This window comes from Haliotis rubra, unplaced genomic scaffold (assembly GCF_003918875.1).
Source record: "Haliotis rubra isolate DU_JTF1 unplaced genomic scaffold, ASM391887v1 Scf957, whole genome shotgun sequence".
NCBI lineage: Eukaryota > Metazoa > Mollusca > Gastropoda > Lepetellida > Haliotidae > Haliotis > Haliotis rubra.
Genome location: NW_025767698.1, coordinates 131,544 through 149,987, shown reverse-complemented (window position 1 = coordinate 149,987; position 18,444 = coordinate 131,544). Strand labels below are relative to the sequence as shown.

The window sequence follows — 18,444 nt, the reverse complement described above, 5'->3', positions numbered from 1 at the left end:
GCGAAGAAGGAGAGAGTGAAGCATGGGAGTACGGTGGCGCCGCTTTCTCGCCAAAACGGCCAGACAGATAACTCTTGGTGAGTGGTGATTTTACGTCTGTTTTTATTGAAGGGAGCTTCAATAGGAGATACAAGTGTTCCACTGGTGTTCGCAAGAGGAAGGAGACAAGCAAATAAGCATGAGTCAGGATAAGGAAAAATATTAAGATTTCTGGGACAGTTTAAAGGTTCTTTGGTTGTCTGTTGGTGGTTAACACTGCACTTGGGTATGTTCAGACTATTTGACCTTAGCCTGTGTAAAATCGAGTTTGGACCAGGCAACCAAGTAACTGACATTATGAGCAATGAGATACACAAATACAAACACTGTCCACTACGGTCACAGATCATTTGCATATGCCGTAGCAACTGAGTGGAATAATCTGCCCCAAGAACTCAAAGACTCTCAATCGTTGTCATCCTTTAAATCCTTACTAAAAACTTTCCTCTTCTGCCAAGCTTTCCCTGACTGTTAATATCAAACCATGTTTGTGCACTTTGTAGTGGTGGTCCGATTAATGGAAAAAATCGAAGATTGGTCGCAGTGACTAACACTGGAACAAGCAATCGATCATGTTTTCTCATAATCAAACACAATGACTAACACTGGAACACTTGTTTTCATCAACAATAATTTTCACAAGGTTGGTTTTGTCTGTTACATTTCATAAGCATTATGAGCTCGGTAAAAGTCTTGATTGAATTTATCTTAAAGACACCAAGACATTTATGTTCCTAACTAGTCATCCTTTAGAGATGTGAAATTTTGCCCAAATCCCCCAAAATAACTACATGTATTTTTTCCTTATTTTTTTGTGCATTAACAAATTTCATAAATGACGCTAACCAATTATTTTCGATGATTGATCGGTGGTAATGAACCAATCATCAATTATGAGATTTTAACCAATTCCCAACACTAACGCTTTGAGCATCCTTATGTTTGGAAATAGCACTATAAAAATGCACTATTGTTATTATTATTATCACAATGGGGATATAATGACATGCATCAAGCCAGAGATCCTGAAAATGGTCAATACTGCTAACAATATGCATGGGTTCCTGAAACCATTCTAATCCGGATATTCACGAATTAAACTTGAGTGTTTTGGTTTTTTTCCATTGACTACAAAAATGCCAGAACATTCTGATGTCATTAGAACATACGGCTTACTTGATCATTGGACACATGAAATTGGCTTCGTTGTAGCAATATGGAGAATTGGACCTGAGTGTTTGGTGTGATAAGCGAATGTTTTAACCATGGCTACCCCATCTCCAACAACAGTTTAAGGTCTGTACGATGTGCTGTGAAAGGAGAATGGAATGTTACCTGTGGCAATGGGCAGCAGCCCCAGCTTCCTGACGCCAGCTTACAACAGGTGGAGCTTGATGGACACTCTGTCTGACCCCCAGGACACACCACCAACGCTTCTTTCTTCTGTAGAACAAAATATGCATTTAACAGAGAAGCTCAGCCAAAAGGTATTCAACTGGAACTCCCACCTGCAGTAGAAAAACAGTTAAGCCAGTATTTACAGGAATAACATTTAAGCCAGTATTTACAGGAAAAACAGCTAAATCGGTATTTACAGGAAAAACAGCTAAATCGGTATTGACAGGAAAAGAGAGTTAAGACAGTATTTACATGAAAACAGCTCAGCCAGTATTTACATGAAAACAGCTAAGCCAGTATTTACAGGAAAGACAGCTAAGCCAGTATTTACAGGAAACACAGTTAAGCCAGTATTTACAGGAAACACAGTTAAGCCAGTATTTACAGGAAACACAGTTAAGCCAGGATTTACAGGAAACACACTTAAGCCAGGATTTACAGGAAACACAGCTAAGCCAGTATTACCTCGACATGTATCAAGGTCTTGTGTCTCATCTGGTCACTCTCTGCACCAGGGTCAGTAATAACGATTCCTCCTGATGACTGGCTAGAGGAAGTCCTCTTCATCCAGGGAAGTGTGATTCCATCCTGTCTGTTACACCTGCCAGCTGATGAGTCACAGGTAGTTCCAGAAGGGCAGCAGTGGACTTTATCTGGGCAACACACAGCCTGGAAACAGAGTGAGTGAGCGAGTGAGTTAAGATTTACGCCGCTTTTAGCAATATTCCAGCAATATCCGGCAGGGGACACCAGAAATGAGCTTCACACATTGTACCCATGAGGGGAATCGAACCGAGTCTTCTTGTGAATAACTATGCCTTAACCACTAGGATATCCCACCGCCCTTCCTTGATGGGGGTAAGCAGCTTTATAAACTGAAAATATGTAAGGTAAAGGTAATATTAAAATCCCTGCTAGTGAAAGAATAGGGCAGAGGACAGCTGTTCTAAATGAAACCAAGGGATCACAAAGATTTTTCAATATACCACAAACATTTAAAACACCTCAGTCTTCACTACAGAGTCATCCCTAAACTATTAATAATAATAATAATAATAATAATAATAATAATTTATTTATATAGCGCCCACCATCCATCTGTCTGATTGCTCGTTGGACACTGAAATCAAAATCTGATTATTAATACTCCAGACAACCCGAGCTGCCTGTGAGTTACTAGAAGGTTAATAGCAACATTTATTACCCATATGGTGACACATAAGCAGTGTCATATATAGCATATGTACACATGTGCACATATCACTTTTGCCTAGTAACCATTGTTTCTGTATTTTGTCGTCAATTAAACAATTGAACGTAGCATCAATGAAGAGGGCCGTCACACTGGCTTACCGAGGTTTACTGCACAAATGAAGATGAACAAGAAGACAAAGTCAGCAATATCCCCCGCAATGGCAAAATACTCTTCATGATTATGTTCTTGAGTTATGATTATGTCAAATATTTAGGTGTGTATATAGAAAAGTGGAAGGAGAGTATTGAAAGGTTTTTAAAGTTCTGCTCCAGAAAGGAGTCTAAGTCAAACTTGTTGCCATGGAAATGCCAAAAATATTTTATTCAGAATACCAAAACTACCAAAAGGCACCAGTACACCACCAGATCTATGTATGTGCCAAGTTTGGTGAAGAAATAGTGAACAGTTTTAGAGTTCTGCTCCGGAAAAGAGCACAACCACCAATTTTAGTCTAAGTCAAACTTGTTGCCATGGAAACGCCAAAAATATTTTATTCAGAAATCCAAAACTACCAAAAGGCACCAGTACACCACCTGATCTATGTATGTGCCAAGTGTGGTGAAGAAATAATGAACGGTTTTAGAGTTCTGCTCCGGAAAAGAGCACTACCACTAATTTCAGTCTAAGTCAAACTTGTTGCCATGGAAATGCCAAAAATATTTTATTCAGAATTCCAAAACTACCAAAAGGCACCAGTACACCACCAGATCTATGTATGTGCCAAGTTTGGTGAAGAAATAATGAACGGTTTCAGAGTTCTGCTCCGGAAAAGACAAATGTGCACGGACGGACGGACGGACGCACGCACGCACACACAGACGGAGTCCATTTTAATAAATGGATAATAAAATGGATAATAATGACGTTATTACACTTGAGCAAGTGTGCTCAGAAACTTGAGAAAAATTATGTGTTTATGGGTACCTGCACACCTGTTGCCTTGTGTGGTGGGTACCTGCACACCTGTAGCCTTGTGTGTGATGTGTACCTGCACACCTGTAGCCTTGTGTGGTTGGTACCTGCACACCTGTAGCCTAATGTGTGGTGGGTACCTGCACACCTGTAGCCTTGTGTGTTGCCTTGTATCTGCACACCCAGCCTTGTGTGTGTGGCACACCTGTACCCTAATGCACCTGCACACCTGTAGCCTAGTGTGAGGTGTGTACCTGCACACCTGTAGCCTTGTGTGAGGTGGGTACCTGCACACCTGTAGCCTTGTGTGTGGTGGGTACCTGCACACCTGTTGCCTTGTGTGTACCTGCACACCTGTAGCCTTGTGTGTGATGTGTACCTGCACACCTGTAGCCCCAGTGTGGTGGGTACCTGCACACCTGTAGCCTAATGTGTGGTGGGTACCTGCACACCTGTAGCCTTGTGTGTGGTGTGTACCTGCACACCTGTTGCCTTGTGTGTGGTGTGTACCTGCACACATGTAGCCTTGTGTGTGGTGTGTACCTGCACACCTGTAGCCTAATGTGTGGTGGGTACCTGCACACCTGTAGCCTTGTGTGTGATGTGTACCTGCACACCTGTAGCCTTGTGTGTGGTGGGTACCTGCACACCTGTAGCCTTGTGTGTGATGGGTATCTGCACACCTGTAGCCTTGTGTGTGATGGGTATCTGCACACCTCTGGCCTTGTGTGTGATGGGTATCTGCACACCTGTAGGCACATGTGTGATGTGTACCTGCACACCTGTAGCCTTGTGTGTGATGGGTATCTCCACACCTGTGGCCTTGTGTGGGTCTGTTACCTGCACATGGTTCAGCCTTAATCCCCATGTCACAATCATGCAGACATCAGTGGGATATGTGATGTTAGTAGTGTTGGGAATTGGTTAAAATCTCATAATTGATGATTGGTTTATTACTACCGATCAATCATCGAAAGAATTTGGTTAGCATCCTTAATGAAATTTGCTAATGCACATAAAAATATGGAAAAAACATGTAGTTCTTTTGGGTTTTCTGGCAAAATTTCAAATCTTTAAAGGATGACTAGTATGTTAGGAACATAAATTTCTTGGAGTCTGTAAGATAAATACAATCATGACTAGGAACGAGCTTGTAGTGCTTATGAAATGTAACAGACAAAACCAACCTTGTGCAAAATATTGTCAATGAAAACAAGTGTTCCAGAATTGTTTGTGTTTGATCATGAGTAAACATGCTCGCTTGTTTGGTCGCTTAGTCACTTCAATTAATCGACCAATCTTCGATTATTTCCAATTAATCGGATAACCACTAGATGTTAGGACATTATAAACCAAGTGAAGTGAGACCCTTGATGTGAAGGCATTACAGAGCAAGTGAAGTGACACGCTTGATGTGAAGACATTACAGACCAAGTGAAGTGACACCCTTGATGTGAAGACATTACAGACCAAGTGAAGTGACACCCTTGATGTGAAGAAATTACAGACATGTGAAGTGACAGTGACACCCTTGATGTGAAGAAATTACAGACAAAGTGAAGTGACACCCTTGATGTGAAGACATTACAGACCAAGTGAAGTGACAATGTGAAGACATTACAGACCAAGTGAAGTGACACCCTTGATGTGAAGACATTACAGATCATGTGACAGACCAAGTGACACCCTTGATGTGAAGACATTACAGACCAAGTGAAGTGACACCCTTGATGTGAAGACATTACAGACCATGTGAAGTGACACCCTTGATGTGAAGACATTACAGACCAAGTGAAGTGACACCCTTGATGTGAAGACATTACGGACAAAGTGAAGTGACACCCTTGATGTGAAGACATTACAGACCAAGTGAAGTGACACCCTTGATGTGAAGACATTACAGACCAAGTGAGGTGACACCCTTGATGTGAAGACATTACAGACCAAGTGAAGGTGACACCCTTGATGTGAAGACATTACAGATAAGGTGATATGACACCGCGGAAAGTGATGTGAAGACATTACAGATAAGGCATATGACACCCCTTGATGTGAAGACATTACAGATAAGGCATATGACACCAGTGATGTGAAGACATTACAGATAAGGCATATGACACCAGTGATGTGAAGACATTACAGATAAGGCATATGACACCAGTGATGATGTGAAGACATTACAGATATGACACCAGTGATGTGAAGACATTACAGATAAGGCATATGACACCAGTGATGTGAAGACATTACAGATAAGGCATATGACACCAGTGATGTGAAGACATTACAGATAAGGCATATGACACCAGTGATGTGAAGACATTACAGATAAGGCAAAGTGATGTCCTTCATGTGAAGACATTACAGATAAGGCATATGACACCAGTGATGTGAAGACATTACAGATAAGGCATATGACACCAGTGATGTGAAGACATTACAGATAAGGCACATGACACCAGTGATGTGAAGACATTACAGACAAGGCATATGACACCAGTGATGTGAAGACATTACAGATAAGGCATATGACACCAGTGATGTGAAGACATTACAGATAAGGCACATGACACCAGTGATGTGAAGACATTACAGATAAGGCATATGACACCAGTGATGTGAAGACATTACAGATAAGGCATATGACACCAGTGATGTGAAGACATTACAGATAAGGCATATGACACCAGTGATGTGAAGACATTACAGATAAGGCACATGACACCAGTGATGTGAAGACATTCCAGTGACTGATGATATGCCAGAAATCAAGATCAAGTGTCAAAGTTACGAATGACACAGTTGTGGAGAGAAAACAAGCTAATCATGTAAGATTCATTGATGAACACTTGTACATGTCAAAAGAAGTTTATTTACATCACTTCACATAAAGGATATTTAAGAAAATACAGACATATTTACATACAATTACACAGTATTGTGTAGCAACCAATCCTTTCTAAGAAATATTTATTCCTTTCAGTATGAGAATTACAGGAGGAAACTTACAAATATGACTATGCTTGCAAAGACAGCAGGAGTACTGGCATGTTACCACAGAAAGGTGTCATGGATGCCAAAATGAAAATGACACTCAACATATAATGTGCATATTACTATGATATAACAATAACATTTGTAAACATGTATCCAGTGAATGCGATGTTTGTGAAAGCGAGTTCCCAAAGTATCAGTTCAGTAGCAAAGTGTTTGGAATTATTTCGCTGAACGGATCAAAGGTCAAGGGCTGAAGATGAATATTTGCCTCATATATTTTGCACATCCTATCATAACATTCGGAAATGAAAATATTATTGCTATTTAAACATATTCATGTCATTGACTATTTTTGAGTGGTTGATTCATCCAGCATGTGTTTTCAGGTAACAGATGACTTTAAGTTCAGTAAAATTTAATTAAACATGACAGAACTAGTCTCAATCATGTGCCCAAACAGATTCCATAGGGCGCAAAAGGTAAAGTATTGTGAGAAATCAGAGATGACACCAGGTGTTCATAAAAAAGGTAAAGGGTAACCATGACCTACCAGTAATGTCATACAATCTGTACAAGGCAATAAGCAAACTTGTGTAGGCTTTTAGGACTGGCTGAGTGTGGGTTTACGCTGTTTTTAGCAATATTCCAGCAATATCATGGCAGGGGACACCAGAAATGGGTTTCACACATGGTACCCATGTGGAGAATCAAACCCAGGTCTTTGGCGTGGTGAGCGAACACTTTAACCAATATACTACCCTGATGTAACAGAGACAAGGATAGAGAGATCGAGAGGATGGGTGAGCAGAGGCCCAGATAAGCCAAGCGTGATCCGGGTAAAATACGATCCAGAAAATTTCCAATGGCGCATTGAAAAATAATTGTTAAGTCTGGACCATTAATTTAAAATGTTAGATCATGCTAAAAGTTTAAAACAAATCGTCACGGAATATATATTATAAAAATCGCAACTGGCGTAATGAAAAAGACATCGATTGCTATCAAGTTGTACTGTTAGTATAGGACAAGTGTTGTACTGTCAGTATAGGATGAGTGATTTTTTATGAAATCATTTCCATTATATTTAAGTTGGTTTTGATTAGGTATGACATCATGGTGGGACATACCTGCTTAGTAAACTTACTTAATGACATAATACTTAGTGAGTAAAATGAAACTGAAAGCAGTGGGTAACGTGAAAATGAAATACCCACTCAACATTCATAATACCCACTCCAAAAAAGTACAGTGGGTACAGTACCCACATGAGCTAAATCTTATCTGGAGCTCTGGGTGAGATTTTGCGCTGCTCTGAACTATATTCCAGCAATATCACCAACAAGGACACAATAAATCGGCGCCATGCATTGTACCAGTGAGGGGAATCCATCCATTCCCCCTCCCCTTCATGCCGATTCAACCCAGTTCATCGAATATGGAAATGAATGTACTCACATAGTTTTGAGATTACAAAATACAATGACATACCAGTAATACAATTCTAATCTTCCTAAGATCCTGTACCAGATGGTGAAGTTAATGCTAAGATCCTGTACCAGATGGTGAGGTTAATGCTAAGTGGTTTGTGCATCAGCCAATCACATATGTAACATGGAGTCTTGAGTTAACACAAATCAGTATTGGTTTAACTGTGGTCCTTCACTATCATTTTCATGAGGTGAATAGTTAGAAGACAAATAAAACATGAATAAAAGAAACTCCTTTCGCTTCAAGATGAATCTGTGACAGTTCTGGACAGTCAGTAAGAATGTCATCACAAGAATAAAAATCATCTGTCATCTGGGAATTTTGTTGTTTTACGGTTGATGCCCAATGTTCATCTCAATGACAGTCATCTTCTGGCCAGCGGGACGTTTCTTGAGCCAAGGAACAGACACGCCACCTGCTGCATTGCATTTGCCATGTGGCATGTCACATGTGGTCCCATTGGGGCAGCAGTGGGCACCATCGGAGCAGCACACAGCCTGGGGAATGGAAGCATTGAATAACGTCTGTGGGTCTTCGTGGTGCTCTCATACCAGACGACTAGCTACAGAGTGAGTGAGGAAGTCAGTGAGGGAGTGAGTTACATGATGAATTCCACATGACGACAATTTTCCAGTGGCTGGCATCTGGTATAAACGACGTTTCCACATAGAAACGTTGCCTATACAGAATAAAGAAGTTGTATATCCATACAAATAGTCCTCATTCTTCTTCTGGAGAGATGCATTCATGCTGATATCAAGTGAGATGTGTCCCAATGAGTGTGAGGTACTCAAAATGATGAATCTATGGAGATATCAAGCGAGATACATCTCAACATCTGTGCGGCCTCCAGTGAGGTGCATGCATTCTTAGATCAAATGAGATACTCCTCAATACATATGTAGCCTCAAGTGGAAAATATTAATGCTGAAATCAAGTGATGTTTGTCTCAAACATGCCTTTTGTCCCTATGAGATATTTCCATGAAGTAACTAAATCTTGTTGTTTTTGCTGCATTCAACAATATTCCAGCTATATGGCAGCGGTCTGTAAATAATCAAGTCTGGAGCAGACAATCCAGTGACCTCTTCCATTACAAGAGGATATAAATAAATAGGCTCCAGAGACAAATCTCAAAACGTATACACATATCTGCACATTGTAAGAGGGATATATCTTTTCACCATCAAGTAAGAGGGGGTCAATGACCTTCATGCAGCCACTGACCTAAAGAAGTACTTGTCAGTGTGTAAATAAAGAGCATCATGATCATGCATCTTCACAGCCTGTTGTGTGGGACAAGTCCATGCATGTATTAATGATACTGAGTGATGCGAGTATTTCTCCTTGTCCTCCTGGTGTGATCATGCATATCCATTGCCTTAATATTAATAATAATAATAATCTACTTCTATAGCGCCGAGTTCCAGCTAGTCTGCTCACAGGCGCTTGTGCAGTTCAGTCTATTTCATTTTAAATAGATATGTCTTTAAATGTTTTCGAAAAGTTTGTAGACTTGGGGCGGATTTTAGCGACATAGGGAGGTTGTTCCATAGCATGGGAGCTGCACATTCAAAGCAGCGGTCCCCGTATTTGGTCCTGGATGGTCTGGTGATAAGCAGATCTTTCTTGTGATCTTGAGTGATCTGGTTGTTAAGGGTTCTTTTTAGTTGGTCTATGGTTGTTAAGAAGAGATGAATCATGTAAGATTGAGCAGTGTTGGGCTCTTCAGGTTAAGAAGAGATGTAGATAGCATGTTGTAAGCACCTTGAATTTTATGCGCCTTCACTGAATGTGGTCCATGTTTCGCCTTCACTGAACAGAGTAATGCAAGCAAATGTTTTTTCAGCTTCTAGTGACACATGTCCAATGCATTTAGGACGATAATATCCTGTAGAGAGGTTTACAGTGAGTTATGTCCATTAACAGACTTACAGTGAGATGTTTTCATCTACAGACTCATCCTAAGATGTGTCCATCTACATATTCATACTAAGATGTGTTCATCTACATACTCATCCTAAGATGTGTTCATCTACATACTCATCCTAAGATGTGTTCATCTACAGACTCATCTACATACTTATCCTAAGATGTGTTCATCTACAGACTCATCCTAAGATATGTTCATCTACATACTTATCCTAAGATGTGTTCATCTATATAATCATCCTAAGAGGTGTTCACCTACATACTCATCCTAAGATGTGTTCATCTACATACTCATCCTAAGATATGTTCATCTACATACTCATCTTAAGATATGTGAATCTACTGACTCATACTACATGGTGTGTTCATCTACAGACTCATCCTTAAAGGTGTTCATCTACAGACTCATCCTAAGAGGTGTTCATTGAAAGACTCATTCTAAGCTGTGTCCATCTACAGATTCTGCATGCAATATGGCCATGCTCAATTATAATCTGCATCCTGTCCAAATTATATCAAGATAATTATACTGCCAAAGTTTACACTGAAGTGATTGTTAATCACGACCGACTGATCCAACAACATGCCAGGTGTGGCCAGCTTGTACCTCCATGCAGTAATCACCTTAGGAAAGGAGCAACATCCCCATGTTCCATCCAATCGTTTACAACACGTGTCGTTGCCTGGACAGAAATGACTAGGGTCACACATTACATCCTTCACTTTCTTTATTGCTGGACGTTTCTTGAGCCAAGGAACAGACACGCCCCTTGCTGCATTACATTTGCCATGTGGTATGTCACATGTGGTCCCATTGGGGCAGCAGTGGGCGCCATCGGAGCAGCACACAGCCTGGGGAAGGGAAGCATTATATAACATCTGTGGGTCTTTGTGGTGCTCTCATACCAGACGACTAGCTACTGAGTAAGTAAGGAAGTGAGTTACACAATGAACTCCACATGATGTCAATTTTCTAGAGACAGGTACTTGGTATAAACACAGTGGACTGTATCCTTGATATGCATTTGTGATCCTGGTGTGGTGATACATATCCATTGCCTTCAATGAAGGTGGCCATCAACATTTACAGTCCTCACTGAACAGAGTAATGCAAGCAAATGTTCAGCTTCTAGAGACACATGTCCAATGTACACAGTCACTAAGGATCATCTCCTATGGAGAGGCTTACAATGAGATATGTCCATCTACACACTCATCCTAAGATGTGTGCAGCTACACACTCATCCTAAGATGTGTGCATCTAGATGTGTTCACTCACACTCATCCTAAGATGTGTGCATCTACACACTCATCCTAAGATGTGTGTATCTACACTCATCCTAAGATGTGTTCACATCTCATCCTAAGGTGTTTCAATCTCATCCCTAATGATGTGTTTACTATGTGTTCATCTAGAGACTCATCCTAAGATGTGTGTATCTACACACTCATTCTAAGGTGTTTCAATCTACACACTCATCCTACGATGTGTTCATCTAGAGACTCATCCTAAGATGTGTTCATCTACAGACTCATCCTAAGATGTGTGCATCTAGAGACTCATCCTAAGATGTGTGTATCTACACACTCATTCTAAGGTGTTTCAATCTACACACTCATCCTACGATGTGTTCATCTAGAGACTCATCCTAAGATGTGTGCATCTACAGACTCATCCTAAGATGTGTGCATCTGAGAGACTCATCCTAAGATGTGTGCATCTAGAGACTCATCCTAAGATGTGTCCATCTACAGACTCATCCTAAAATGTGTTCATCTACAGACTCATCCAAAGATGCATCTATCTACATACCCATCCTAAGATGTGTCTATCTACATACTCATCCTAAGATGTCTGCATCTGAAGACTCATCCTAAGATGTGTTCATCTACAGACTCATCCTAAGATGTGTGCATCTACACACTCATCCTAAGATGTGTGCATCTAGAGACTCATCCTAAGATGTGTTCATCTACATACTCATCCTAAGGTGTGTCCATCTACATACTCATCCTAAGATGTGTTCATCTACACACTCATCCTAAAAGTGTTCATCTACATACTCATCCTAAGATGTGTTCATCTACATACTCATCCTAAGATGTGTTCATCTACATACTCATCATAAGATGTGTTCATCTACATACTCGCCCCTAAGAGGTGTTCACCTACAGACTCATCCTAAGAGGTGTTCATCGAAGACTCATTCTAAGCTGTGTCCATCTACAGATTCTGCATGCAATATGGCCATGCTCAATTATAATCTGCATCCTGTCCAAATTATATCAAGATAATTATACTGCCAAAGTTTACACTGAAGTGATTGTTAATCACGACCGACTGATCCCAACAACATGCCAGGTGTGGCCAGCTTGTACCTCCATGCAGTAATCACCTTAGGAAAGGAGCAACATCCCCATGTTCCATCCAATCGTTTACAACATGTGTCGTTGCCTGGACAGAAATGACTAGGGTCACACATTACATCCTTCACTTTCTTTATTGCTGGACGTTTCTTGAGCCAAGGAACAGACACGCCCCCTGCTGCATTACATTTGCCATGTGGCATGTCACATGTGGTCCCATTGGGGCAGCAGTGGGCACCATCGGAGCAGCACACAGCCTGGGGAAGGGAAGCATTATATAACATCTCTCTATTCTTCAGTTGCAAGACAAGATGACTGGTTTGAGGTGTATAATGCTCTATATTGCATAAATATTTTTGAAGCCAACTGCATCGTGCGGTGGCTGGTTATGAATTGTGCAGAGTGTTCCCTACATCTCAGATGACATTTCAAATCATGGGACTCTAATCTCTCTGAAAATAATGAAGTAAAAGCAGAGAGCTGATGATGGATCTATTACAAGATCCACTTCCCACAAACAACAGACTAACATCAGTGTGAGACAATAATCTCTAAGACTTTGGCCATCATATATCACATGCTTCTGTCTGGCCAGAGGTTCACACAGGTGTTGCCAACACACCACATGCTAGAGACCGACACAGCCATGAGTTTCACCTGAGGCTGAAGATCAAGGCTGAAGATCTTTGGCTTCCTGCAAGATGTGAACATGCATGTGTGGCCATCGTCAGGATGTGGTATTGGATATTTACGGCCTTTATTGAAATATCTTAATACATGCATATGTTCAGCCTCCAGTGAGAAGTGTCCACTCCATTCAGATCAACGTGATCTTTATCAAACTATGTTGTGATATGTCAACACAAGGCCAACTGAGAGATGCAAACTTCCACAGATTTTGGAGTGAAGTGTCCATCCATAGACGTACAGTGAGATGAGTATATACAGAGACTACTGATGTGATTGGTCCATCCATGGACATACAGTGAGATTTGTCTATCAATTGACATTCAGTGACATGTGTCTATACACATATTAGAAGTCTATCTGTGGACAAACAGCGAGATATGTCTGTCCATAAAATTTCAGCGACATGTGTCTATCAAAAGACTTACAGATAGATGTGTCTATCAAAAGACTTACAGATAGATGTGTCGATCAAAAGACTTACAGATAGATGTGTCGATCAAAAGACTTACAGATAGATGTGTCGATCAAAAGACTTACAGATAGATGTGTCGATCAAAAGACTTACAGATAGATGTGTCGATCAAAAGACTTTGCATGCAATGTGTCCATGCTCACTTATTATCTGCATTCCGTCAATAAGACAAATATAACTGAAGCCTTTGGCTACAATAACATTGTTAATCACGACCGACTGATCCAACAACATGCCAAGTGTGGCCAGCTTGTACCTCCATGCAGTAATCACCTTAGGAAAGGGGGCAACATCCCCATGTTCCATCCAATCGTTTACAACACGTGTCGTTGCCTGGACAGAAATGACTAGGGTCACACATTACATCCTTCACTTTCTTTATTGCTGGACGTTTCTTGAGCCAAGGAACAGACACGCCCCCTGCTGCATTACATTTGCCATGTGGCATGTCACATGTGGTCCCATTGGGGCAGCAGTGGGCGCCATCGGAGCAGCACACAGCCTGGGGAAGGGAAGCATTATATAACATCTCTCTATTCTTCAGTTGCAAGACAAGATGACTGGTTTGAGGTGTATAATGCCCTATATTGCATTAATATTTTTGAAGCCAACTGCATCATGCGGTGGCTGGTTATGAATTGTGCAGAGTGTTCCCTACATTTCAGATGACACTTCACATCGTGTGAGTCCAAGCTCTCTGAAAATATCAAGTAAAAGCAGAGAGCTGAGCATGGATCTATTACAAGATCCACTTCCCACAAACAACAGACTAACATCAGTGTGTGACAACAACAAGAGATTGGCCATCATATATCACATGCTTCGTCTGGCCTGAGGTTCACACAGGTGTTGCCAACACACCACATGCTAGAGACCGACACAGCCATGAGTCTCACCTGAGACATAGGACAGCATCCCCACTGGTGGTTGGCCATCATACAGCAGGTGTCCCCGTCCACACACTCATGTGTGGCATCACACTGGATGTCACCAACATCCTTTCTAATGGCTGATGTCTTCTCCATCCACGCTGTGACCACGCCCCCCTTCTGACACGACTTAGTGGCCATGTCACAGGTATTACCCTCCGGACAACAGTGGGCGTGGTCACGACAGCATACAGCCTACCAGAGAATATGTCAACAGAAACATCACCTTATATGTATGTGGTTTAGACTTAATACATCCACAGCATCATGTTCATGCATATTGGCAGCATCTTTCTGTGAGATATGTCCGTGCATGTATCAAGGCTGAAGATCTTTGGCTTCCTGCAAGATGTGAACATGCATGTGTGGCCCTCGTCAGGATGTGGTATTGGATATTTACGGCCTTTATTGAAATATCTTAATACATGCATATGTTCAGCCTCCAGTGAGAAGTGTCCACTCCATTCAGATCAACGTGATCTTTATCAAACTATGTTGTGATATGTCAACACAAGGCCAACTGAGAGATGCAAACTTCCACAGATTTTGGAGTGAAGTGTCCATCCATAGACGTACAGTGAGATGAGTATATACAGAGACTACTGATGTGATTGGTCCATCCATGGACATACAGTGAGATTTGTCTATCAATTGACATTCAGTGACATGTGTCTATACACATATTAGAAGTCTATCTGTGGACAAACAGCGAGATATGTCTGTCCATAAAATTTCAGCGACATGTGTCTATCAAAAGACTTACAGATAGATGTGTCTATCAAAAGACTTACAGATAGATGTGTCGATCAAAAGACTTACAGATAGATGTGTCGATCAAAAGACTTACAGATAGATGTGTCGATCAAAAGACTTACAGATAGATGTGTCTATCAAAAGACTTACAGATAGATGTGTCGATCAAAAGACTTACAGATAGATGTGTCGATCAAAAGACTTACAGATAGATGTGTCGATCAAAAGACTTACAGATAGATGTGTCGATCAAAAGACTTACAGATAGATGTGTCGATCAAAAGACTTACAGATAGATGTGTCGATCAAAAGACTTTGCATGCAATGTGTCCATGCTCACTTATTATCTGCATTCCGTCAATAAGACAAATATAACTGAAGCCTTTGGCTACAATAACATTGTTAATCACGACCGACTGATCCAACAACATGCCAAGTGTGGCCAGCTTGTACCTCCATGCAGTAATCACCTTAGGAAAGGGGCAACATCCCCATGTTCCATCCAATCGTTTACAACACGTGTCGTTGCCTGGACAGAAATGACTAGGGTCACACATTACATCCTTCACTTTCTTTATTGCTGGACGTTTCTTGAGCCAAGGAACAGACCACGCCCTGCTGCATTACATTTGCCATGTGGCATGTCACATGTGGTCCCATTGGGGCAGCAGTGGGCGCCATCGGAGCAGCACACAGCCTGGGGAAGGGAAGCATTATATAACATCTCTCTATTCTTCAGTTGCAAGACAAGATGACTGGTTTGAGGTGTATAATGCCCTATATTGCATTAATATTTTTTGAAGCCAACTGCATCATCGCGTGGCTGGTTATGAATTGTGCAGAGTGTTCTCTACATTTCAGATGACACTTCACATCGTGTGAGTCCAAGCTCTCTGAAAATATCAAGTAAAAGCAGAGAGCTGAGCATGGATCTATTACAAGATCCACTTCCACAAACAACAGACTAACATCAGTGTGTGACAACAACAAGACTTTGGCCATCATATATCACATGCTTCGTCTGGCCTGAGGTTCACACAGGTGTTGCCAACACACCACATGCTAGAGACCGACACAGCCATGAGTCTCACCTGAGGCATAGGACAGCATCCCCACTGGTGGTTGGCCATCATACAGCAGGTGTCCCGTCCACACACTCATGTGTGGCATCACACTGGATGTCACCAACATCCTTTCTAATGGCTGATGTCTTCTCCATCCACGCTGTGACCACGCCCCCCTTCTGACACGACTTAGTGGCCATGTCACAGGTATTACCCTCCGGACAACAGTGGGCGTGGTCACGACAGCATACAGCCTACCAGAGAATATGTCAACAGAAACATCACCTTATATGTATGTGGTTTAGACTTAATACCTCCACAGCATCATGTTCATGCATATTGGCAGCATCTTTCTGTGAGATATGTCCGTGCATGTATCAAGGCTGAAGATCTTTGGCTTCCTGCAAGATGTGAACATGCATGTGTGGCCATCGTCAGGATGTGGTATTGGATATTTACGGCCTTTATTGAAATATCTTAATACATGCATATGTTCAGCCTCCAGTGAGAAGTGTCCACTCCATTCAGATCAACGTGATCTTTATCAAACTATGTTGTGATATGTCAACACAAGGCCAACTGAGAGATGCAAACTTCCACAGATTTTGGAGTGAAGTGTCCATCCATAGACGTACAGTGAGATGAGTATATACAGAGACTACTGATGTGATTGGTCCATCCATGGACATACAGTGAGATTTGTCTATCAATTGACATTCAGTGACATGTGTCTATACACATATTAGAAGTCTATCTGTGGACAAACAGCGAGATATGTCTGTCCATAAAATTTCAGCGACATGTGTCTATCAAAAGACTTACAGATAGATGTGTCTATCAAAAGACTTACAGATAGATGTGTCGATCAAAAGACTTACAGATAGATGTGTCGATCAAAAGACTTACAGATAGATGTGTCGATCAAAAGACTTACAGATCATCAAAAGACTTACAGATAGATGTGTCGATCAAAAGACTTACAGATAGATGTGTCGATCAAAAGACTTACAGATAGATGTGTCGATCAAAAGACTTACAGATAGATGTGTCGATCAAAAGACTTTGCATGCAATGTGTCCATGCTCACTTATTATCTGCATTCCGTCAATAAGACAAATATAACTGAAGCCTTTGGCTACAATAACATTGTTAATCACGACCGTCTGATCCAACAACATGCCAAGTGTGGCCAGCTTGTACCTCCATGCAGTAATCACCTTAGGAAGGGGCAACATCCCCATGTTCCATCCAATCGTTTACAACACGTGTCGTTGCCTGGACAGAAATGACTAGGGTCACACATTACATCCTTCACTTTCTTTATTGCTGGACGTTTCTTGAGCCAAGGAACAGACACGCGCCCTGCTGCATTACATTTGCCATGTGGCATGTCACATGTGGTCCCATTAGGGCAGCAGTGGAAGCCATCGGAGCAGCACACAGCCTGGGGAAGGGAAGCATTATATAACATCTGTGGGTCTTTGTGGTGCTCTCATACCAGACGACTAGCTACTGAGTAAGTAAGGAAGTGAGTTACACAATGAACTCCACATGATGTCAATTTTCTAGAGACAGGTACTTGGTATAAACACAGTGGACTGTATCCTTGATATGCATTTGTGATCCTGGTGTGGTGATACATATCCATTGCCTTCAATGAAGGTGGCCATCAACATTTACAGTCCTCACTGAACAGAGTAATGCAAGCAAATGTTCAGCTTCTAGAGACACATGTCCAATGTACACAGTCACTAAGGATCATCTCCTATGGAGAGGCTTACAATGAGATATGTCCATCTACACACTCATCCTAAGATGTGTGCAGCTAGAGACTCATCCTAAGATGTGTGCATCTACACACTCATCCTAAGATGTGTGTATCTACACTCATCCTAAGATGTGTGTATCTACACACTCATCCTAAGATGTGTTCATCTACATACTCATCCTAAGATGTGTTCATCTACACACTCATCCTAAGATGTGTTCATCTACACACTCATCCTAAGATGTGTGCATCTACACACTCATCCTAAGATGTGTGTATCTACACACTCATCCTAAGGTGTTTCAATCTACACACTCATCCTACGATGTGTTCATCTAGAGACTCATCCTAAGATGTGTTCATCTACACACTCATCCTAA

General features: G+C 41.4%; 1 pseudogene; it reads right to left on the bottom strand.

Annotated features, from left to right (window-relative positions):
• Positions 1-18,444, bottom strand: part of LOC124265021 — a 126,340-nt pseudogene that overhangs the window by 83,409 nt on the left and 24,487 nt on the right.